Source organism: Tenrec ecaudatus, chromosome X (assembly GCF_050624435.1).
Source record: "Tenrec ecaudatus isolate mTenEca1 chromosome X, mTenEca1.hap1, whole genome shotgun sequence".
NCBI lineage: Eukaryota > Metazoa > Chordata > Mammalia > Afrosoricida > Tenrecidae > Tenrec > Tenrec ecaudatus.
In genome coordinates, this window is record NC_134548.1 from 46,828,655 (window position 1) to 46,854,699 (window position 26,045).

General features: G+C 39.5%; 1 protein-coding gene and 1 pseudogene across 8 annotated transcripts in view; one reads left to right on the plus strand and one right to left on the minus strand.

The window, feature by feature from the left end:
* CASK (calcium/calmodulin dependent serine protein kinase) overlaps positions 1–26,045 on the minus strand; it is a 450,866-nt gene that overhangs the window by 279,626 nt on the left and 145,195 nt on the right. The gene's annotated exons all lie outside the window — the stretch shown is intronic.
* Positions 4,641–4,925, plus strand: LOC142434101 (mitochondrial import inner membrane translocase subunit Tim13 pseudogene; annotated as a pseudogene).

Consider the following 26,045-nt stretch of genomic DNA (forward strand, 5'->3'; position numbering starts at 1 on the left):
TACCAGGAGGGTGGCGGGAAGGTGGGGTAGAAAGAGGGAACTGATTACAAGGGTCTCCATATAACCTCTTCCCTGGGGGATGGACAACAGAAAAGTCGGTGATGGGAGATGTCAGACATTGTAAGACATGACAAAATAATAATAATTTATAAATCATCAAGGGTTCATGAGGGAGGGGTATTGGGAAGGGAGGGGGAAAATGAGGAGCTAATAAAACAGTATAAAACACAGTATAAAATAGTATAAAACACATTTATAGTCATTAAATATATACCAGTATGATATTTATTTAAAACAGATCAATAAAATCTATAAACTAATTGTTTTTATAAATAACTTTTTGAAATCAGGGATTTATATTTTCTAGATTCTTAGTCTCAACCAAACATTACTTCTATATTTTATCTCGTGGACCTACTGTCAGAATCCAGATCCACACCAAGAGATAATTTACATGGGCATTTTTGAGACCCAATTTCCTGCTTCCTATCTCAGTATTAAATTAATGTAAATTGTTAGTTATTAAAGTGTAATATTACACATGTAAAAGAAGTATATTTCAGAGTGTCTAGCAAATACTGATGCTAAGATTTCCCCCTTAGTTTTTGTAGGTTGAACGCCAGAATATATATTTCCTTTCTCTTTTAAAGAATGTCCATTAGTAATTAACTTGCTCTCTTCCTCAACTTTTTTATCAGTAATTCTTTTTTTCTTATCAATTTTAGATCTTGTTCTTCATTCTTTTATATTCACATTATTAGCTCCCCAGTTCCTCACAATCTCCCTTGTTGTGAAACCCTAAGGAACTATTAATTTAGTTATTGTCTCTATAGATTTACCTATCCTAGATTTCATATGGAGAAAATCATACTTATAAAACCACCACAACAAAATAAACATAGAAAAGCATTAATTCAAAAGAAAGCAGAAGATAATAAACACTAGAATAAATACAAAAGTATCAAAAATGAATTATTTTTTAATTCTATCAAAGTTGGAATTGGTAAAATGTTTTCTTAAAAATTGGGTTACAAGAGGCTTCTAATATCTGAATCATATCGTTGAATGACACCCCAGCAGGCAGGATACTCAGAGCCAGTGAAAACAAGTACATGGAAGTTAGGCAGCAGCTTAGCTCCTCTTTATTTAAGAATCATTTGTCACTTATAACCAAAGGTCTAATTCATAACTCAGTAGTACAGTAATAAATTCAATCAATAACTTATTTAGGTCACTCTATATTATGGTTTTTTATATATGTGACTTCGAACAATAAGGGGACTAGGTCATCCCTTTCTGCCCAAGACTTTCTTTCTTGGTTATGGCACTGAAAGCCCCATGTCGTGAGAACTCCCTCTCAGTACTAGGCAAACGGGGATGGTTGATGGGTCATTCTATTTCCATAGATCAAGCATAACAGACTTTTGGTCGAAAGGCTTATCTTCAAATCTTGCCTGCATTACTTCTCGCAGCCAGCAAGCCAATTCTGATTCCGAGTGATCCTATGGGCAGGGTATTACCTCATTTTTCTCCTATGGAGTAGGCTGGTAGTTTCGAGCTGCTCACCTTGCAGTTAGCAGTCCAACATGTAACCCACTATACTACCTGGTCTCCACCTCTTAACAGCATGGGCTTTTACATTCATCTAGAAAATAGTTAAATATAAGAGTTGCACAGGGTTGTCGTTAGTGCTGGATGATTACAAATGTATGTGATGGCGCTTGCCATGGTGTTCGACACAGCATGGTACATAGTACGTCTTATGTACCATTAATTTTGTTGTGACCATTTTTGGCGCAAACAATTCTTTCCTATCTGTAACAAATGACATTCAAACTAAGTTTGATAAAAAGAAGCTGGCAATGTGAAGATCGATTACTAAACTATACTAGTACATAGTTCTGTGCCTTAACAAGCTCACTGTCATAGAGTCAATTGAGTCAATTTTAACTCATAATGACCTTACAGAACAGAGTAGAACTGCCCTTTGGGGTTTCTAAGACTTAAATTCTTTATAGGAGCTGGTTGTTTCAAACTGCTGACTGGCGAGTAGACCAATGCATAACCACTACTCCACCGGGGCTCCCAGGCATATACAGGAGGGTGTTTTTAGATGAGGTATGTCTACCTTAGCTGGGGAGGAAGTCAGGGAAAACTTTGAGGCAAACTACAAGTGGGATTTTGACGTAGTGACATAGAAAGAAGCGCATGAAGTGCCAAGCAGATGGGACAATATTTTTCAAGAACAGAGAGCCTAGGCAGTGCAGAAGCTGCAGATAGTTCAGGCTAGAGGGTCAGAGAAGACAAAAGATGAATAAATGAAAGGAATATAGATATGTATATACAGAAAGTACACACACAAAAAGTAGACTTAAACTACTTGACTAAGAAACAGGAAAGGTAAAGTTCTGTTTCCTATTATTCTGCTAAATGGCTCCATGGGCCCTAGTTAAGCAGTTTGACTTAAAATCATTTTTGGAAGGCTTTCAAAGCTAAGCTGGGGCATTGAAACATTTTTGTATATGAAATGTGGAGCAATGAAAATTTTTGCAGTAATGGGATAATATCTGGTTTTGAGTACAACTCCAATGACACCTTGATGGGAAGAATGAATAGGAGAGAGTGGAGGCAAAGAAACCCATTCATTAAAAATCTTTGCTGTGATCCAGACCAGCCTTGTAGCTGGAACGAGGGTAATAGCAATGCAGAAAATATCGTTTTGACAGGTGTTGCATAAGTAGAATGGAGGTTTGGGGAGCTGCCTATAGGAAGCGAAGGAGAAGCAGTAGGTGGTGTGAAGATGGCTCTAGAGAATGTCTGAAAGAATAAAGACAGGGGTAGTAGACCATACATTTGTGATTTTAAATCACTAAATGAATTCAGTTTTGTTAGTTCCTACAGTGTCCTTTTTATTAGACACTTAGAGTGTACCTATTTATTTCAAATAATCCTCTAATCAACTTCAGTTTCAGTTCTGTATGGGCTTTATTATATGATTTCCCATAATATTATATATTACAAACTTCAAGTTAGAGGATAGTGGTAGAGAAATGAAACCAATCAAATAGAAGATACTAGGTCACAGTCAGGGAAACAGAAAAAGTAAAAGTAGCCACAGAAGTAAGGAACCCTGGTGACATAATAGGCTACACATGGAGCTACTAATCCCAAGGTCAGTGGCTTGAACCCACCAGCCACTCCCCAGGAGAAAGATGAGGCTGAATGCTACACAATGTTGGAAACCCACAAGAACAGTTCTAGTCTGTCCTTGAGAGTCACTATGAGTTGAAATCAACTCAATAGCCCAGAGTTTTGTTTGAGTTATATATGCATCAGTATCTCAGCATTTATCAAACTGTGTTACTGCTAGTGATTTTTGTTCCTGTCAATACTACCGGTCTTTGGGAGCCTCAAAAAACGATATCTGATAACTTCAACCCGGTCCTCCAAGACAAGAATGCAACAAACTTACATGAAGCAGGGAACTGATACAGAGGCCTGAGGGGCCAGCCCCATTACTAACTAAGTGCACAGCACCACCCTCCCCCGCCTAGAAGAATTCATTTCAGAGGAAAGCACTGAAGCTACAGCTCAAGGAAGAGGGACTTGTCTGATTAGAGCACACAGGAGCCAACGATGGGAGCAGGGGGAAAAAAGAGTGAAGCTCATCTTGGCTCACCAAGCTCTGAGGACAGTGTTTCTGTTCAGAGCAGCAATGCACAGAGATGACCACCGGGCTGGCCCTACCACGGGACACAGCTTTCCTCACTGACCCATAGCACCATGGGGGACAACACTAGAGACACATAGCGGGAATTGTGCCTGCCCTGAGTCCACTAAGCTGAAGCCAGCCACTGGGCATGCAGCAGAGCAGCGGGGAGAGCAGAGCAATGAAGTCCCTAGAGATAGATGTGGGGTCAGGGAATGGCACCCCATCAGACTTGACTGGAAAGCACTTGTAAAGGACAACAAATAGCTACTGTTTTTTCTATTGTTGCTTCATTGTACTTGGTCTTGTGATGGTGCATATTGTCACTGCATGTCTACCTGGAAGGGACAGGAGGGATAAACAAGCTGGAAGAGAGAACAATGGGATGACAGTTCCGAGGGCATGGGAGAGGACGAGGCGGTGGAAAGGAAATGGTGTTAACAAACTCAGGTAGAAGGGAACAACAAGTGATCCAAAATCAGTAGCAAGGAGGGTGTAGGAGGTCTGGCAGGGCTGGATCAAGGACAATGTAACTGAGAGGAATTCCTAAAATCCAAATGAAGGCTGAAAATGATAGTGGCACAAGAGTAAAGTACAAAGAAATATAGGAAAGAACTAGGAGGCAAAGGGTAGTTATAGAGATCTAAATACAGGCATATACAGATGTAAATATATTTATATATGATGAGGGGAAAATTGATCTATGTACATATATTTATAGGTTTAGTATTAAGGAAACAGATGGATATTGGGTCTCCACTCAACTACTCCTTCAATTCAAGAACACTTTGTTCTAACAATTTGGCAATCTGAGATGCTCACCTTCCTGGTATGATTGCTGAAGGCAATGGGTGCATAAGCAAATGTGGTGAGGAAAGCTGATGGTGACCAGCTATCAAAAGATATAGCGTCGGGGTGACTTTGCAGAGCAATGGAGGGAGGCTTCGGCTTAGATTTTGGGAACTCTGGGGGCGGGAAACTGGACCCTGGTGTCATGGAGCAGGTGAAAGTACAGATTGCCTTCGCCAATGCGCAAGAGTTGCTACAGAGGATGACGGACAAGTGCTTCCGGAAGTGCATAGGAAAGCCTGGAGGCTCCCTGGATAATTCTGAGCAGAAGTGCATCACCATGTGCAAGGACCGCTACATGGACGCCTGGAACATGGTATCCCGTGGCTACAACTCGCGGTTGCAGCGTGAGCGGGCCAACATGTAACAAGGACCCTCCAGGAGCCCCTCACTCCAACCTCCATGCCCTTATCCATAAACATTCTGAGACAGGACGGCGAAGAAGCGTGGTTCCGTAGCGCCTGGACTGCCCCTCACTGGACACTGAACCTCACCCTGTCCGCCTCCAGTGTAAATTGAGTCTGGGGACCCAGTGCCTTCCTAACATGCTGGCAGCTCGGGGTCAGGCCGTGGAGACCCCCTTTGTGCTCCAAGGTTGACTTCATGCCCCATGCAACCCTTCTTGTTTGGACTTTGGTGGGAGGGTGGGGCGGGCAGGCCAGAACCGACTTGCACTCACCTGAGCCAAATCCACTTTAGGCTGTGAAATAAACTGCTGACAAGCGAAAAAAAAAAAAAAAGATATAGTGTCTGGGGTCTTAAAGGCTTGAAGATAAACAGGCAGCCATCTAGCTGAGAAACAACAAAGCCCAAATGGAAGAAGCACACCAGCCTGTGAGATTATACGGTGTTGAAGGGATCAGGTATCAGGCATCAAAGACCAAAAAAAAAAATCATAGTATTGTAAATGAAGGGGAGTGCGGAGTGGGGACCCAGGTCCCATCTGTGGGAAATTGGACATTCCCATGCAGAAGGGCCATGGGAAGATGAGCCAGTCAGGGTGCAGTGTAGCAGTGATGAAACATACGATTTTCCTCTAGTTCTAGAATGCTTCCTCCCCGCAACTATCATGACCTCAATTCTACCTTACAAATCCGGCTGGACTGGAGGATGTACACTTGTACAGATACGAACTGGAAACACAGGGAATCCAGGACAGATGAATGCCTCAGGACCAGTGGTGAGAGTGGCGATACCAGGAAGGTGGAGGCAAGGTGTGGTAGAAAGGGGGAACAGATTACAAGGATCTACATATAACCTTCTCTCTGGGGAACAGGTAGTGGAGAAGTGGGTAAAGGGCGATGTTGGATGGTGCAAGATATGACAAAGTAACAATAATTTATAAATTATCAAGGGTTCATGGGGGAGGGGGGAGTGAGGAGGGAGGAGAAAAATGAGGAGCGGAATACCAAGGGCTCAAGTAGAAAGCAAATATTTTGAGAATGATGAGGGAAACAATGTACAAAAGTGCTTGACACAATGGATGGATGTATGGATTGTGATAAGAGTTGTATGAGCTCCCAATAAAAGGACTAAAAAAAGAGAAATAGTCACTAAAAAACAAAACAAAACTGTATCTGGTATACAGAACTCATCCATGCAATGTCTATTACATCTTCATCATTACACAAAGTTTATTTACCACCGAATGAGAGAATGTACAACTGGGAAGAAGGGTAAGAGAACCATTAACATACTCTTCCCTCCATCCTCACAGTTCACTCATGAGGAAAATGAGACCCGGGAAGGCAAGTGACATGCCTGAAAAGTCACACAGCTAGTTCACAGCACAACTGGAAATGAACTCAAGTCTCTTATTCCCAGTCTGGTGATACCTACATGGAAAATTACTCGAAACATATCCCAAATTTTAGGCAATTTACTAAGCCGAAACCAAGGCACTGCTGTTGAAACAGGTCCAAATCACAGTGACTCTATAGACTGTAAACTGTGGGGGAATTTAGGGAAGCGAATTGTCACATCTTTCTCCCATGGCAGTGTACTATAGGTGACATATACACATTCATGTATTTTTCAGAGAATGACCAAGAAATACCATCTACTTGTAGATAACTATGTATTAGTGCTATTCCGCATAGGCTACTCTTATACTTACTGCCATCAAGTCCACCACACAGTGACCCTATTAGATAGTGTAGAAATGCGTAGGATTTTCAAAATTGTAAATCTTTGCCCAAGTAGAAAGCTTCATATTTCTTCTGTTGAGCAACTGGTAGTTTTGAACTGCTGACTTTGTGGATAGCAACCCAGTTTGTAACCACTATGAAACCAGGGCTCCTTTTGCAATATGCATTTCTTAAACTACAAATCTTCCAGAAAGTACCACTGCTGAATGCACTGGCTTTAAACAAAAGTACTACTCATCTGCAATTTCAATGTCACATGAGTTTGAAGAGTAACTCAATAGCAAAATATTTAGTTTTGAGTATTATTTAAGATTATAAATTACATGGCTAAAAATCCTTGTTTTGAAAAAAACATGAATTTTAATGTATCACCTAAATTTTGACATTTAAAAAATGTATCTATATAATATGTGCATTTGCCATTCATCTATTATCTCAGGAAGAATTTTACTAGGTTAAATGATCACAATTTCAAAACAATCAGGTCTATTAAATGAACACATGTAATTTTCCTCCACTAGAGGGCATTAAAGATTACATTATAGTTAGGCCAATACAATATAGTGACAAGGTGATATTATAGGAGTTTAGAGGGAAATTTGATATGATGAAAGATCTATGGCTACAGGTAACATTGCTGGTCTGGATAATAGTACACAAGTGGGATGATCATTTGCCTGCACCATGTCAAACAACAATAACCACAAACAGTTTATTTGACAAATATCTTGTAAGCTTAATCCTTTCTTGGCTTTTGTTTTTTAGAGAACTTAAACCAGAGTAAAAATGCAAGCCATTAAGAAACAAGCTTATTTGTCTATCAGACTGTTCCCAAGAAAAGCTAAAGAGTAAGAAGCACCAGCTACCTTTGAAAGCAGGGAAACAGAACAGGCAGTAGGAGGAATGGCTGAAACTTCACATGACCAGTTTGACTCCAGATATTTCTCCACCAAGCATTCCTCCCACATTTTTGAGACATTAAACAGCAGAACCAAAGCCTGGATTAAAAATGAGCTGCTATACTTAAATGGGAATCAATTGGAAAGTTCATGTTTTAAATAAAAGGTTAATTCCTTAGCTTCCCACCCCACCCCCATGCTGAGGTGGCTCCATGAACCACTGCAATTGAGTATAACCTGTTCTGTGGACTGACCAAACCCAAACCTAAACTCATTGCCATTAAGTCAGTTCCTACTCACAGTAACCATACAGGACAGAGTAGAACTGCTCTAAAAAGTTTCCTAGGTTTTAAATCTTTTGAAAGAAGATTGCTTCATGTGGACACCTCCCAGTGAATAGTTACTGAGTGCTTAATAATTGTACCATCAGGATTCCTTTGTATACTGACAACACTCCTCAATTACACACATAAAGTAGAAGACTGAAAGGTTTTTTTCACTTATCAAAATGATTGGCTTAATATGAAACGATCTGCAAACCCTGACAACATTCATGGGTATCTCAAAAAATGGTCCAGTCCTTGCCTGTGGCAGAGGGTTTCCAGGCAACTATTTACTACCTCTCCCTTAAAAACAAAAGAACAGCCAAAGATCATCAGATCTTTGAAGAAGGACTTGAGAAAAAAAACTTGTGAAAGATAACAATAATAAACTAGGGGGATGGGGAAGGGAAAAATTTCTGAGGAAGCTTCCTTGCATATGAAAAGGACGGAATTAAAAAAAAAATTCAGCAATGTAACCAAGAGGAATTACTGAAAGCTGAATGAAGGTCAAACATGATAGGACAAGAAGAAAGTAAAAGTAAACAGGAAATTCTTGGAGGCAAAGGACATTTATAGAGGTCTAAATACAGGCATGTACATATGTGTATATATTTATATATAATGATAGGGAAATAGATCTATGTACATATATGTTAAATATTAAGGTAGCAGATGGACATTCTCGTGCAAGAATACTTGGTTCGAATAACCCAGCATTCTGTGATGCTCACCTTCCCAACACAATCGCTAAAGACAAAATGAGTACGTAGCAAATGTGGTGAAGAAAGCTGATGGTGCCTGGCTATCAAAAGATATAGCATTGGGGGTCTTAAAGGCTTAAAGATAGACAAGTAGACATCTAGCTGAGAAGCAACAAAGTCCTCATGGAAGAAGCACACCAGTGTGTGTGAACATGAGGTGTCGATAGGATCAGGTATCAGTCATCAAAGGAGAAAAAATCGTATCATTGTGAATGAGGGGGAGGAAAGAGCAGAGACCCAAAGCTCATATGTAGACAATTGGACATCCTCTCACAGAAGGGTCACAAGGAAGAGATGAGCCAGTTAGGGTACAGTATAACACCAATGAAACATACAACTTTCCTCTACTTCTTTAATGCTTTCCCCCACCCCAATTATCATGACCCCAGTTCTATCTTACAAATCTGGCTACACAGGATGTATACTGGTACAGATAAGAGCCAACAAGACAGGGAATCCAGGACAGATAAACCCCTTAGGACCAATAATGAGAGTTGTGATACCAGGAGGGTAAGGGGATGATGGTGGGAGAGAGGGGGAGCCAATGACAGTAAGCTACATATAACCCCTCCCAACAGAAAAGTGGGTGAAGAAAGATAGTGGTCAGTGTAAGACATGAAATAAATAATAATTTATAAATTATCAAGGGTTCATGGAGGGGGGTGAGGATGAGATGATATCAAGGGCTCAAGTAGAAAAAATGTTTTGAAAATGATGGAAACATATTTACAAATGTGCTTGACACAATGGATTGTGATAAAAGCTGTAAGCGCCCCCAATAAAATGATTAAAAAAATAAAAACACATTGTTGCACGATATTAGTACACATTAAAAAACACAAACATTTTTTCAGATAAATAAGGATGATAGAAAACCTAATAAATAAGAATAGGACTCTATATAAATGATATGTTAAAAAATGCTGAAAGAAAAGAGCTCTTAAAAATAAAGAAATGAAAGCCCAAACAGAAGATGTGGGCAGAAAAATGAGAAGATCAAGTTGAGGAAATACCTCAAAGGGGAAAAGACAAGGAGATAAAAATAGAAAAGGTTAGAAATAAAGATCAATCATATGAATCCATTATTTGAAATAATAGAAGATAAAAAACATTCAGGAAGGAAAGCCAGACAAAAATGGAGGGAAGAGAACAATTAAACTTCACCAAAGTCTCAATGTAGGCAAGATTATTATCCCGATGTTTTAGATGAGGAAATATAGGCACTGAGAAGTTATGGTTTGCTCAAGCCACTCAGCTATTATAATATAGGCCCAGCAGTCTGGTTGCACAGATTATATCTATAACCTGTAATCCTTCAAAATTCTGAGAGAAAATTTGAAGAATTTCGGAATGCTATACCCAGCCAAACTATCAATCAAATTGTAGGGTAGCATTAAGACATTTTCTCAAAAATGCATGCTTTCTCAGTAAGTTAATAAAATACATAATTTTCCAAAATGAGGCAGAAAAGCAAGACAGACAAGAATCTAGGAAACAGGGAATCCAGTACAGATTAAAGCCAAAGTAAATCCTTATTATGATGGTAGTCCAGTAGGCCAAGACAACGATTTTGCAATAAAACAGGGATGATTTTATTGCCAAGAAAAAAGAAACGTGAATGTCCTAAGTTACCTGATGGGGTTGGGTGCACTGTGAGAAGATATATAGTTCAGTGGGATGGGGGGAGGAGGGAGGATATTGGCAATAATATATAGAAAACGAAGAAACAAGCAAAGAAATAAGTCAACTATTTACTCCAGGTATAACAATAAACTATACAACAAAAGAAATATTATCTTTTGATTCCAATTATGTCTTTGTGAATAAGTATATATTTATCTAATCATAATAGAATTAATCAAATCTCAACAGTATGAATATTAAATATTGACTTACTCTGAAATAATGAGATAATTACATAAAGAAAATAGCAGGGGAAAAAAAGGGGCCTGGAGTGGGAGAGCAAAATATGGGAGCTAAATCTTTCATAGCAGCAAGCCAATAAATGATATGTAAAACTATAAAATCAGGAAATAGTAAGATAGGCATATTATTTTAAAACATGTTATTAATTACAAAAGAAACAGCAATTAATGCTCAAAGTAATTGCCTCGGATGGGTTTAAAAAGAATTAGGGCACAAATTGCTTTTTGTTGTTAGAAGTAGTATGATTTGACTTTAAAAAACGATGTGCTTGTGTTACTTGAATAAATAACAAGAATAAAACTTCATATTTAGTTAATAAAAAACATACAGATGACTGTTGAAGAGAAGGCTTAAGTAGAGTCACTGTGGCTGAGATTTTTAAAATTTAAAAGTTAAAATAATACTCTTTACTCAATGCCATCCAACAGATTCTGACTCCTAGTTACCTTATAGGACAGAGTAGAAACTGCCGCTGTGAGTTTCCAAGGTTAAATCTATATGGGAGTAGAACAGTTCCAGCTTTCTCCCACTTAGTGGTTGGTGGTTTTGAACTGCTGACTTTTCAGTTAGCAGCCCAATGGTAGCCAACTGTAACATCAGGGCTCCTCAATTCATTAAAACAATAGCAATTAGAAAAAAATAGCATACGCAAATAGGTTATAGAGAGGAAGTACTGTATATACTCGAGTATAAGCCAGCCCAAATATCAGCTGAGGCACCTAATTTTACCATAAAACTACATTAAAAATGTGCTGAAAGACTCGGCTTATACTCGAGTATATATGGTAAATATATAGTCACCAGTTTGTGGAATATTTTTCTTTATGGTATATTTTTTCATTATGCTCGAATTTATTACTTGGACCTTGATGTCTATTGTAAATTACAGTCAATTTATTGTAACTAAAATTTCCACAATTAATGAGGAACAAATTATGGACATATTAAGAATGAAAATATAACTATTATTTTCAGTGTTTGAGGAGAAAACTCAGTCACATTTTCCCTCTAATGCTGGATTATATATTAAGCAATTGTTGGGTTATATATTATTGTGACAATAAATGTAAGAATCCCAATAAAAGTATTGTACAGACACACACAAACAGAACAACAGAATAATACAAAAGAGTGATTACAAGGATCTACATGTGACCTCCTCCCTGGAGGATGGACAAGAGAAGGGAGTGAAGGGAGACATCGGACAGGACAAGATATGACAAAATAATAATTTATAAATTATCAAGGGTTCATGACAGAGCAGGGAGGGAGGAGAAAAATGAGGAGCTGATGCCAGGGGCCTAAGTGGAGAGCGAATGTTTTGAGAATGATGAGGGTAATGAATATACAAATGTGCTTTACACAATTGATGTATGTATGGACTATGATAAGAGTTGTATGAGCCCCTAATAAAATGATTTAAAAAAAGATAGAAGACAGAGGGAACCCATATGTAAGTTATGTCTTTAAAACGTCTATCTTTCTAAGTACAGCTTTTAAAGTGACACCAGGGATCTCTGATATGCTTGCTTTGTAAGCTCTTCAATATGGGTCAGGGCTCTTTACTTTTTAAAGGAAATGGTATTTTCCATAAAGTGGCTCTGGTGGCACAGTGATTATAAGCACTCAGCTGCTAACTGATAGTGAGCAGTTTGAAACCAGCAGTATGCCACTCTGAGGAAGAAAGATGAGGTAGATTGCTTCTGTAAAGGTTACACCCGTGGAAAATCTATGGGGCAGTTTTACTCTGTTCTATATGACTGCTATCAAGCAGAATGGTGGCAATGGGTCTTTTGTTGTTGCTGCTGGTATGTATGTACGTATGTACGTATGTATGTATGTATGTCTTATAAGTTACAAATTGTAAAGCTCCTTGTAAAGGATAGCCATCCTATGTTGCCATCCTATGTTGGAGAGGCAAAATCATATCATCATCAACAAAACCAGCAATTTCAGGCTGAAACAAATTTCATTTATTGTTTTAACCTTACTCATTAGGCATTTTAGGGGTTGAGCTCTTCTAACATGTAAAATGAAAGGCGCTCTGGGGATGCTAAGAACTGCAGCGTTGGCAGTTTAAAACGGTCACGACAAGGGAGAAAGATGGGGCTGTCTAAAGCAGCTTCAGAAAACCTACATGGGGTTGTTAAGAGTAGGAATAGACTTATGAAAGAAAGAAGAACAACTACACCCAAAACCTTTCATTACATGACAGAAAAAATGATAAGCATTATCCAAATGTGACAACTCTTATTCAAGTCTTCATTACTTGAAATAAATGCAAAACTTTGTACTGTAGACTGATGACTCTATCACTTTAACACAGGCACTCAGTTTATAAATAGTTTGACTCACTGTTAATGGACTACTAAAAATCACAATTAAAATGTTTTTTTTTCCCTTTATTTCTTGGTTAATTACAACGTTTAAACAAACCACCGATAACAACTTCCTGGAAAAATTGTTAGTATTGCTTACTTTTACTATCTATACATGGCATGGGTCTCATGGACATCATTAGATGTGGTGCCTGCTGTGATCAAATGCTGTCTTCATGATCATGGAATTAATTTTCTGGATTAAGCAAGTTTTTGTGGTAAGAGTCCCCAATAAAATGATTTTAAAAAATAAAGTGTTTTTTGAGCCTACTTCTTGCACAGTACTTATATTTTCATAAGAATTCGCTGTGGGGAATGCTTTAATTATGTGGGAATTCTAGATTAGCAAACCTACATTTATGCAATGAAAACATGGAATTTATTGAAACATGTTCCTTTACTGCTTTCAGCCATTTAACCTTTACAGTTTACAATGTAGGAGGAAACATACAAAGAGTTTTAAAAGTTTCCTCCTCCAGGAATATCCGTCAGACTTTTGCTAGCATTATAGATGTGGATGTAGGGCCAAAGGTTACTCCTGAGTGAAGCAATAGATAGTAAGAAGAGATTAGCAGCAGAAAGGGCAAATGAGGAGAGCGGGCCGAGGAGAGTAAGAGACACTTAATTAGATTTGAGGAGGTACGAGGTTCACAGGTCCAGTGCAGAAGAGCTGGTTGTAGCAAAACTATCCTACAGAGAGACCTCCATACTGGAGGGACACAGGCAAAGAAAAGCAAAACCGAAGTTGTAAGGAACCAAGATTACTTTGCGGGTAGATATGAAATGCAAAGTTGCAAAGTCAGACTGGGGAGTCTGAGAGACACTGAAGACACAGCGGCACTAGGAGCGAGCCAATGAGGAAATAAGGAAAACCACTGACTAATATAAATAACAGGCCTATGCCTGTGGACAAAATACCACAAGGTAGGCAGCATACAAAAGCTGGGCTGTTACTCCCACGTGCTTATCACATAAGACTATAGTGGGACAAGAATTCAGCACTTTATGAGGTGGGACTGTTAAAGAATGAAGAGATGTGAGGGGCAGAATAGTATCACGGCACAAAGAAAATGGTGGCATCAACACAAAAATCAAAAACAACCTGCGGCTGTTAAGTTGATTCTAGTGGACAGAGTAGAATTACATAGAGTCTCCAAAGCTGTAATTAAGGAAGCAGATTGTCACATCTGTCTCCCACAGAGGAGTTGGTGGGTTTGAACTGGCCACATTTTGTCAGGAGAAACGAGTCCCTGGAGAGGGACATTGTGCTTGGTACAGTAGAGGGGCAGCGAAAACGAGAAAGCCCTTGAAGGAGACGGATTGACCCAGTGGCTCCAACAATAGGCTCAAGCATAGGAATGATTGTGCAAGGGGTCACTATGGGTTGGAACCAACTTGATGGCACCTAACAACCCCTACCACCTCTTGGTTAGCACTCACATATTTAACCATGTGCCACCAGGTCTCTTTATGAGTAACATAGGGAGTAATATAAACTCACTGCCATTGAGTCAACGCCGACTCATAATGACACTAAAGGGCAGGGTAGAACTGCCTCGGTGAGTTCCCGTTTCTTTCTAGAATTCCACCTCTTTTCATTTTACTTTTTAAATTTTAATAAATCGCTTTTTGAGGCTCTCACAGTTCTTATAACAATCCACACATCAATTGTATCAAACACATTTGTACATATGTTGCCATCATCATTTCCAAAGCATTTTTTTCTACTTGAACCCTTGGTATCAACTCCTCTTTTTCTCCCTCCCTCCCACCCTCATGAACCCTTGATATTGAGTTTTTGAATCCGTTAACTTTTTATGGGAGTTTAAAGTGCCATTTTTTCCCCACGGAGAGCCTGGCCCTTTCAAACTGCTGCCCAACGTTTAACCACTATACCACCATGGCTCCTAAGGAGCAACACAGGACAGGTTAACATAAGAGTAACATGAGAGGAATAGGAATTCTAGTGGCATGGTGGATTAGGTGTCAGACTGGTTAACCATAAGGCCAGAGGTTCAAATCTACTAACTTCTCTGTAGGAGAAAGAGGAGGTGGTCTGTTCCCATAAAGATTTAGTTGCAGTTTTGGAAACTCTATATAGGGTTGATATGAGTCAGAAACAACTCAATGTCAGTAGTATAAAACCAACACCAAACTTACTACCATTTATTTGATGCTGACTCATAGTGACCCAATAAGACTAGGGTTTCTGAGACTATAACTCTTTACAATCTCCCACAGAGGAACGGGTGGTTTCTAACTGCTGATTTTGCAGTTATCAGCCCGATGCATAACGACTATGTCACCAGGCTTGCATTGCACAATAACTGACAATTTAATTACAGTGATTCATACTACTTGTGTAAGTATATTCTTACTTCACAGGGACTGAATTAATAAGAAATACTCAAAACAGCATACATTCATATAACATACTATTATATCACACCCTTTATGATTAGATATGTAAATATTTTAGATATAAGGATGCAATCTCAATCTAGGATGCTTGCAAATATTACTGAATGACATTAAACATAGCAGAAACAGTGAATGACAAAAACATTCTAGTGCATGCTTTCTCCTTGTAAAAGGAAGATAGGTAAAAATAAGTATTGGGTCCACTCATACATACCAAGAAAAGGTATGTATAAAAACATATTTTTTCATTTTCCAACTTTCATGTGGGTGAGGATGATGTCTTAGACATCTTTTTTACTCCACAATGCCATGCATTACATGTTTTAGATGACATACATATCAGGCAAAAATATTCTTTAAATGATATTGTAAAAAATTCTATTTTCAATTGGGTGATAGCTTACAGTAAACCAGTACTATCTAGTTCTTCTGTTCCCAGGGTTGAAGAAATCAGTCCACTAGACTAATTGTTTCCACACATTTTAAATTTTCCTGACTCTTCTCTTCTCTGTACATTTTGGACAGCTGCTTACGATCTTAAGACCCTAGTCATTACTCTTGGAAGCCAATATATACCACCACTATACCCTAGTGGTATAGTGGTTACACGAAGGAATGTGATCTACATGGTCTGCAGTTTGAAACTATCAGTACCTCTGAGGAAGAAAGTCTGGGCTTTCTACTCCCATAAAGTCTCAGAAACCCACAGAGGATCGCTATGAGTTCACATTGACTTGATGGCAATGAGTTAATTCACTACTCAAAATGTAGCAGGTAGAACACTGTCTTTGTAAACTGTAATGCCAAATTACCATGGTATATGAGGAGGTACCCCCTCAAAAACAAAACAAAACAGGAAAAAAAAAGCTTTACTGGGCTGAGCTTTCTTAGTATCCATTTTCTTGCTACATCGAGCAACTCACTCTGAGTTACTCCACCCGGTAGCGTTTCCTGGGGAGATGCTCTCTGGTGACAGTGAATTTTTTTTTTTGGAGAAGGGATTTTACAAGACTATACTTTCAGGGATCATTTCTGTAGTTGGAGAAGGGATTTTACTACTCTTTTATTTTTTTAATTTAATTTTTACATAGAACCTCGGTTCTTTGTGATGACCAATTTAAGATAATAGCATAAAGCTGTGAAATTTTGTTTCCTGCTCAGGAAAGATGCCTCAGAAATTGCTGTGATGTTGACCAGAGCTTACAAGGCAGCACTATAGGAAAGCCTCAAGGGTACTGGTGGTTTTCTCAGTTCAAAAAGGTGAAATGTCAATTGATGACAAAACCTCGTTCTGGTTATCTGTCAATTTGAACAGATGAAAATGTTGACAAAATTTGTGCACTTGTGCAAAGAGATCTTGGAGCTTGGTTTAACGATTTTAATAGAAGACTTTGGAGTGAGAAGGGTCGCTTTAAAATTTGAGCCTTGGGTTCTGATTGACCAAGCAAGAGCGTCCAGTGGAAACATGCCATGCTTTGAAAGAACTGCTCTAAAGAGACCCAGACTTTTCCCCCAAGGTCCTTACTGGTGACGAGACATGTGCTGTCTGCACAACTGCAAAAGCAAACATCAATCAAGCCAGTCGGAGATGCCATCGTCATCTCGCCCAAAAAAAGCTCGTCAAGTGAAATCAGAGATCAAGATGATGCTCATCCGTTTTTTGTTTTATGTGTGGGGGATAGTGCATTTGAAGTTTCTTCCACCAGGTCACACTTGCTTTCTATTTAGGGGTTCTGAAAAAGTGTGCAACAGAGGCCTGATTTGTGGCAGACTGGGGACTAGTTCTGCCACCACGACCATGCACCTACTCACTCAGACATCTCAGTGTCCCAGTTTTTAGCAAAACCAGCATGCCTCTTTTCTCAAGTACCTTACTCACCTGACCTTGCTCCTTGTGACTTATTTTTATTTCCATGAATGAAGAGGGGCAGCGATTAAAAAAAATCATTTTACTGGGGGCTCTTATCACAATCCATACATCCATCAATTGTGTCAAGCACATTTGTACATATGTTGCTATCATTTTCAAAATATTTTCTTTCTACTTGAGCTCTGGGTATCAGCTCATTTCCTGCCCACCCTCATGAACCCTTGATAATTTATAAATTATTATTATTTTTCATGTCTTACATTGACCGATGTTTCCCTTAACCCACTTTTCTGTTGTCCATCTCCCTGGGAGGGGGTTATATGTAGGATCACTGATAGGTCCCCCCTTTCTTCCCGTACCTTCCCTTTACCCTCCTGGTATCACTACTCATCAGCTTTCCTCACCACATTTGCTTATTCACCCGCTTTGTCTTCAGCAATTATGTCAGGAAGGTGAGCATCATAGAATGCCAATTTAATAGAAGAAAGTAATCTTGCATTGAAGGAGCACTTGAGTGGAAGCCCAATGTCCTTCTGCTACCTTAATACTAAACCTATAAATATATGCACATAGATCTATTTCCCCATCCTCATATATAAATATATTTACATATGCATATGCCTTTGTTTAGACCTCTGTACATACTCTTTGCCTCCTAGCTCTTCCCTCCATTTCCTTTGACTTTCTTCTTGTCCCATTAGCATGCTCAGTCTTCATTTGGGTTTCAGTAATTCCTCTTGGTTATATCACTCTTGATCACGCCTTACCAGGCCTCCTACACCCTTCTCACCACCAATTTGGATCACTTGTTGTTCCCTTGTCCCTGAGTTTGTTAACACCACTACCTTTCCCCCCACCTTCCCCTCTCCCATGTCCCCCCAGAACTGTCGGTCCTGTTGTTTTCTTCTCCAGACTGTTCATCCAGCCTATCTTATTTAGATAACCCTGCGGAGATAATGACATGCACAAAAATAAGAGCGCAAAACCAAGCAACAGTATACAACAAAATGACAAACTAATGACAAAAACAAAACAAAACAAAACGAGAAAGAAAAGCTTGTAGTTAGTTCAAGGACTCTTTGTTGGCCTTTAGGAGTGTTTTCCAGTCCAGTCTGTTGGGGCACTAAGCCCTCATCCCAATATCCACCTTCGGCATTCCCTGGGAACCTCGCCGCTCCGTTCCCTTGCTGTTCTGTTGTACCCCCTTAGTGCTTTGTCTCGGTGTGGCAGGATCAGGCGCAATTCCCACACTGTCTCCGGTGTTGTCCCTTGTAGGGCTCTGGGTCAGTGAGGGACATCATGTCTCATAGTGGGGCCGGCCATGCGGTCCTCTCTGTTGACTGGCTGCTCTAACTGGGAACATTAGCAAGGCCTGGTGGGCCAGGATGTACTCCACTCTCTCCTCCTTCCCCTTCATCTGCTCCGGTGTGCTCTGATCAGATATGTCCTTCTCCCAGAGCTGCAGATTCAGTGCTGTCCTCTGAAATAAATTCTTCCGAGGGGAGGATCAGGTGTCCACGGAGTTGGGATTGGGGGCTGTCCCCTCAGAACTAAATGATGAGGCTTTCTTCTCATGTAAAGAGTTACAGTCTCAGAAACCCATAGGTACAGTTCCACTCTGTCATAAGGTCACTATGGTCAAAATTGACTTGAAGCCAGTGAGTTGGGTTTGGATTGATAGGCTCATGGTAGTTAAGATTTTCATTCTTCCCAAAGTATAAATTCAAATTGCCTCAACCAAAATCCCATGCTTTGTATTAAGAGAAATTGAGAATTGCAACACAAAGTACTTAGAATAGCTTAAACACTTTTGATAATGATAGTGGGATTTTTAAGACTTGATACAGAGTAATCAAGATAGTATCAGTCTGATATTGTTAGTTGCTGTTGAGTCAATTCTCATGGTAACTCCATGTGTTACAGAGTACAACTGTGCTCTACAGGGTTTTCTTCTCTGTAACCCAAATAAAAGCCTTTCCTTTCATGGCATTCATTAATAAATTAGGATTTGAGTGCAAACCATTTACACCACCTATAATCAATGATCACGGAAGCAGTAGTCAAGAGATCAAATGAAGCATTGCATCAGGTAAATCTGCTGCACAAACCCAAACTCACTCCCATCAAATTAATGACTCACAGCAATCCTTCAGGGAAGGACAGAACTGCCATTATGTGTTTCCAAGACTGCCGTACTTTACGGGGGTAGAAAGCCTTATCTTTCTCCCAAGAAGTGGTTGGAGGTTTTAAACTGCTGACCTTGAGCTTTAGTAGTCCACCTCGAAATCACTATGTCTCCAGGGCTCCTAATTTGCTGCATAAGACCTCTTTATTAAAGTGTTGAAAAGCAAAGATGTTACTTTGACAACAAAGGTGTGCCTGACCCAAGCCACGGTGTTTTTACTTACCTCTTATGCATGTGAAAGTTGGGCACTGACTAAGCAACACTGAAGAAGAACTGATGCCATTATGATTCTGGTGAAGAATATTTAAAGTACCATGCACTTCCAAAAGAACAAACAAATCTCTCTTGGAAGAAGTACAGCCAGACTGCTCTTTAGAGGCAAGGATTGTAAGACTTCCTCTCACGTACTTTGGACATGCTGATTAGTCCCTGGAGAAGGATATCCTGCTTGGTGTAAAGTTAGATGGGCAGCAAAAAAAGAGGTAGATCCTTGACACGATGGATTTATACAGTGGCTGTAACAATGAACTCAAAAGAATTGTGATGGTAACACATAACTTGGCAGTAGTTTGTTCTTTGTACATAGGGTTGCTATGAGTTGACAGCAATTTTATGGCACCTAACAACAACAGAGTCTGATATAAGGATAGGCTTATAGATCAATAGCACAGAATAGAAAGTGCAGAAATAGATTAGATTTTTTTTATAAAGGTGCCAATATAAGTCAAAAGGAAGAAGGTAGTTTTTTCAACAAATAGTGCTGGAACAACTGGCAATCCATGGATCTCAACCTGAAGCTCGTTATTGATGGCAATGTAAAATAGTGCAATCACTTTGAAAAATAGTTTGGAAGTTTAACAACCCAGAAACTACACTAGATACTTATGCAAAAAGAAATAACAATCCCTGTTTGCTCACAATCCCTGTTTGCTGTGATAGGTTTATTGTACCAACTAGGCCAATACGAACATGTGGGCAGAGCTTAATCAGGTCGCAGCTTGATTGGAGGCTGACCAAAATAAAGACAGCCAGCATCCCACCTCTGTCTTGCTCCCTGGTGATTGGACCAGTGTGTTGATTCTTTAGCTAATTCTCTGCCTTAACCTGTATGCTACATTACCTGTGGGCCACGCCAACCCCTGGTTCACGTTGCTAGAGCTTGAGGCTTCTTCAAGACCTGCTTTATCACACTGCTGGTGTGTACATTGCTAGAGCTTGAGGCTCGTGGATCTTGTCCTCGTGTTTGAGTTCAAGATCCCATTGAGGCCTGCTTCACTAAGCTCCTGAGCTACTGACTGTTTCTGACCCACCATGGTGTCTCCTGCCTTTGGGCAGACTCTGCCTGCCTTGTCTGAGGGAAGATTCCACTGTCTACTTCCTTGACCTTGGATCTGGCAACACACCTGAGTTGAAGGACTTTCAGAATATTAACTGTTCCATGAAAGTGAGTTGAATTGAGCCCTCTGTACTGCTGTGTGGACTAATTAGCTGTATAAACACACACACACACACACACACAAAATCATAGGTGTCCTGGTTTTGTTTCTCTAGAGAACCCTCCCTAACATACAAACATTGAAAACAACTTTATAGCACTAAACTGGAAATAATCCAAATTTCTTATCAACAATAAAAAGGAATGCTGATACATGCAACAGAGATGGGCAGAGGGTTGGGCAGAATGTAAAGGAGCAGAATAGAACTCTTGCGAATGATGGACATGTTCTCTATTTTTAATTATGGTGCTGGTTACTTAGAAGTATGTATTTGTGTAAAACTCACTGAGCTGTAAACTTAAAATGGGTGCATTGTATTGTATGTACATTATAAATCAATGGTATGGATTTTATAATTCATATATCTAATGACATATGTGAGATTATATCTTTCAAAAATAAATACAGCTAAATTTCCAATCCCCATGCTCTTCTAGAACCATGCCATCGCCCCCAAAAGAACGGAGTGTCTTTCCCATACCCCTCAATCTGGTGGGACTCTGATGCTATTTCTGGTAGGCATGATGTTGTATGACTGTTGTTGAAGCTAGATCCTAAAGGGCAATATAATTTAAGCTTGACTGGCTCTCTTTCTCTCTTAACACGTTCTAAGGAAGCCCAGGGGAAACAAAGAGAGGGATAGCTGAAAGGTCTCACATTTAGCAGTCAGTTTTAATCACTAGTCATACGAATGCACGAGTCTTCAGACGAGTTCAACCTCTAGTTCTCATGTCTTCCCGTTTAAGCCTCAAACATTGTGGAACAAATATACAATTTGCTGAACTTGAATTTGTGAATATAATAAACAGTTGTGCTTTGCCGTACTATTTAAGAGTAATTAGTTATGAAGCCATAGTACCTGGAATATTATAAAGCAAACCATTGTGACTGAAACTCTATTATTGGCCTTAAATGATTTTATTTCTTTGTGCCAGAATGGCATCTTTAATAATATGTCATATCACATCTTTCCACTTCTTGAAACATTGCCTTACTATAAACATTTGTTGAACATTTATCATGTCTAGAAATTCAAGCTTAGAGGTTAAGGAATTTTTACAAGGTCAAATTTAATAAATTTCGAAACCATTATTAGAAGAGTTTTCCTGAAATTAACTCCCTTGTTCTTACTCACAGCACTATAGTTCCTCTTACAGTGTCACCATAGCTCCTGTGATGGGTGACTCCACTGTAACCAACTAGAGTACTTTTGTTTTATCACTGAAATCATCCCTTCCCATCCAGCTTCACAGATTTTTCCTCCTTTGATATACTTTTACCATTTTGCCATAACTCTTAGCCATCTTGATTTGCTCATTTCTCATGTCCGCGGTGTGTAATACCTCCTACTCTGTCTTAATCTACCCATACAATTTCATCTTCTAAATTACAGAGGAATTAGTGCTGAGGGAAATCTTGTCAGCATGTTGACAAGTACTGCAACAAACTCCTTGCATCCTGCCTCAGCTGGGCCCTTGGGGAAGCCCAGCAATTTCTCACTATACCCTACTTCCACTCTTCTGTTTACTTCTTACCACCACTCCAACTCTCAGCAGGTGACGCTACTTCTGATTTCACCAAGAAAACCAGATCATCAGCAAAGTGTTATGTTCTGGTTGCTGCTCTTACCTATAGAATCTGTACTATTTCTGCCTTTTGTCTGTATTTGATTCCTTTTGTCTCAGTGGAAGGTGCCCTCCACCCACCTATGTTTCAGACCCCTGCCCACTACTACCTACAAAATAGACTTTGCTCCAATAGTAACAACCTTTTCCTTTCTATTAGCTCTTTTCCCTAGTATAAAAAGATGCTATCTTAAACTCCACTCCTACTTCAAATACTCCTCAAGAAAAGTCTTCTAAATTTACTTACCCCACTTCCTCACTATCCATTCCTTTTCCCCAGGCTACACAATCTGATTTTGCCCCAACTGCACTACTCTGGAGGAGCCCTGGTGGCATATTGGTTATACATTGGGCTGTGATCCGCAAGATCAGCACTTCGAAATCACCAGCTGCTCTGCTGTAAAGAGTTACAGTCTTGGAAAATCATTGGCCGGGCAGTTTCATTCTGGCCTATAGGGCCACTATGAGTTGGCATCAACTGGACAGCAGTGAGAGAGTGAGGACTACTCTGTGTCAACATTCCTAATGACTTCTGTCTTGCCAATTTCCAGATACCTCAGTTACTTCCTGAGCATGCCATGCTATTGCTGCTTCACATCTTTTCCCGTAGTTTCAATATTCTACTCTCTCCGAGTTTATTCGTGAACCTCTGATCTCATTACAGCTGAACTGACTTTCCTCTCAGTACTACAGCAGAGAATGTGTACTCTGTAGTATTTATTGCGTTGTATATTAGTTTCTTAGTGTTCCTGTAGCAAATTACTACAAACACCCCAAAGGGGACTTCTGGAACCAGAAGTCTGACATTAAGTCTTATGAAGCTAAAACCAGGGTGCCGGCAGGGTAATACAGGAAAGAATCTGCTCCCTTGCTTCTTCCTGGTTCTAGAGACTACAGCCCTCCCTTGGCTTGTGCCTGTAGCACTCCAATCTTTGCCTCTGTCATCCCATTGTCTTCTCCTATATAGCTAAATCTTTTCTGCCTCCCTTTTACAAAGGTACTTGAGATTACCTTGGGTCTGCCCAGAAAATCCAGGATAATTTCCCCATCTCAAAGTCCTAAACTTTATGTGAATAAACATCTGAATAGTTCCTTTTGCCGTAGCATAATTCACAGGTTCTAGAATCTGGAACATAGGCATCTTAAAAATCATTTTATTGGAGGTTTGTACAGCTCTTATCACAATCCATATATCCATCCACGTGTCAACCACATTTGTACAATTGTTGCCATCATCATTTTCAAAACACTTTATTTCTACTTGAACCCTTGGTATAGGCTCCTCATTTTTCCCTACCCTCCCTCCCTCATGAACCCATGATAATTTATAAATTATTGTTATCTTTTCATGCGTAGACATCTTTTTATGGAGGGGTCAGTGCATAATTTGACCACCATACACAGTAACAATAATCATTTATTTAAATGCAGGCCTCCCTAACTGCACTGTGACCTTCTTTAGGGTATATCCAACATGTTGTTCATTTTTGTCTGCTCAGCATCTGACATATAGTGAGAAGTTAATAAAAATATGTTGGATGGGTCTAACAAAGTTGAACAGTATGAGGCAATGAGTCTAGTAATATGAGCTCAGATACTGAAGATCAGAAAATCAAGTTGAAATCAGAATTGTATTTCAATCTTAAGGCAACAGGGTGGCAGGAATAACCATTGTTAATTCTATGTGGTCAAGACTGGGTGAAATAATGAAAGTACTGTGATGAGCTGAATAAATTAAGAGGTGGCGTGGAACTGCAGAATATCCAGTACGGAGACCCTGGCAGTAGTGTAAAACACCAGGAAGATTAGAACATGACAAGTACTGGTGAAAAAGAAAGGTATGATTCATGTCATTAAAAAATGATAAACTAGCAAAGCAGTCCTCAAAACAGCACTATTGGTAACATTTCTTCACAATGTGCAGAGTTAGTAATCATTTGAAGGACAGAGAAAAGCCATCTGATCACACTTCCTTTCTCATACTGTTCTTTAAACTCTATTTTCAAAAAACCATTCTGGCTTTTCCTTTAACATACAAAATAATAATGCTGCCACCCAAACTCTTAGACATTCAACACTGCCCTATGCAATCTCTTTAGGTAGCGTATGTGAAATCTTTGTGTCACAGGAAGAAAGTGTGCTACATGGACTCATCTACCAATCTCAATCAAATAGTCTATTCTATTTATGCGGGTGAGTTTTTTCAAGTAGAACTTTTTAAAATTTAATTTTGAGGGAGTAATGAAAATCAGTACTAAAATTGTAACTATATTTGGTGACTAATATTTAAAAGGAATAAAAAAGGCAGAAAACAAAAATATTACCAAGAATTATGGGTATCATATATTATCCAAAAGCTATACTCACTGTCATACAACTTATTGGTTCTTAGATCCAATTCTACCCTTCACTGCTTGCTCTGGACCAGGATTATCAATAATTTCTCCATTGCCAAGTGGCACAACAGTAAACTCTGTCAGGGGAGGGCACAGGGGAGGAAGGAGAAAGCTACCTTCCAGGTTCTAATGTGTTTTCCACTCCAGGTTCTTGCATTGAGTGTAGCTTATCTATAGCAGCTAGCAGCACGTGGCACCTACATGGGCAGCTTGTCTTAGAACCCACCTCAGATATCTTCGAAGTAGAGTGATGCTGTAAGTACCTTCCCATGGGACACCTGGGCACCTTTGTGCAACTTTCCAGTAAACAGTTCCTCACAACTTGAAATCTGTTGTAAGTTCAGAGTCATGGGGTACTGTAATAGGTTTTATGTCATCTTGGCCAGGCCAGGGTTCTCCCATGATAAGCACTAACATAGTATGGTCAACTGCATGATCATATCTTTTGTGGAGCAACCAAGCCTTGAACTAGACTAGTTTTACCCTCTTCTCCAATAGTGTGAGCTATTTTTTTGATACGCCTTTCAAGTGTTGTTGGTTTTGCTTCTGTAGAGAGCCCTACCCTTACACAGGTACCTTCCTAAAGATGGCTTCCATGATCTCGAGATCAGTTTTTTAGCAAATTCTACTAACACAACATCTCAGAGAATTTCTGTTATTCCTATGAGCCATGGCTATGCACTCTCCAAAAACAATGGGATGTCAGCCATACAAGCAAAAGGGGGTAGGTATGTTCTATCTAAGGGCCTTGGCAGTCATGATGCCTGCCATGCCTGCAATCTTTAGAGATCTCCAATTCTTACTGCTCAACTCCCTATTACTGCAATCCCCCATTAATAATCCTCGATACCAATATTTCCCTATTCAAATTACTGTTTGGTTTCTGTGTCCTGATTGGACACTGACTGATAACATCTTGCCTGCTCAATCCTCTCCATCCTCCAAACAGAAACAATTGTTCTTGCTGGGCTGTAAGAGGCTTTTAATGTGACCTGGGAAATGATAAAATGATAATTTACTCCAGATCACTATAATAATCGATTCCCCTAAATTATGGACA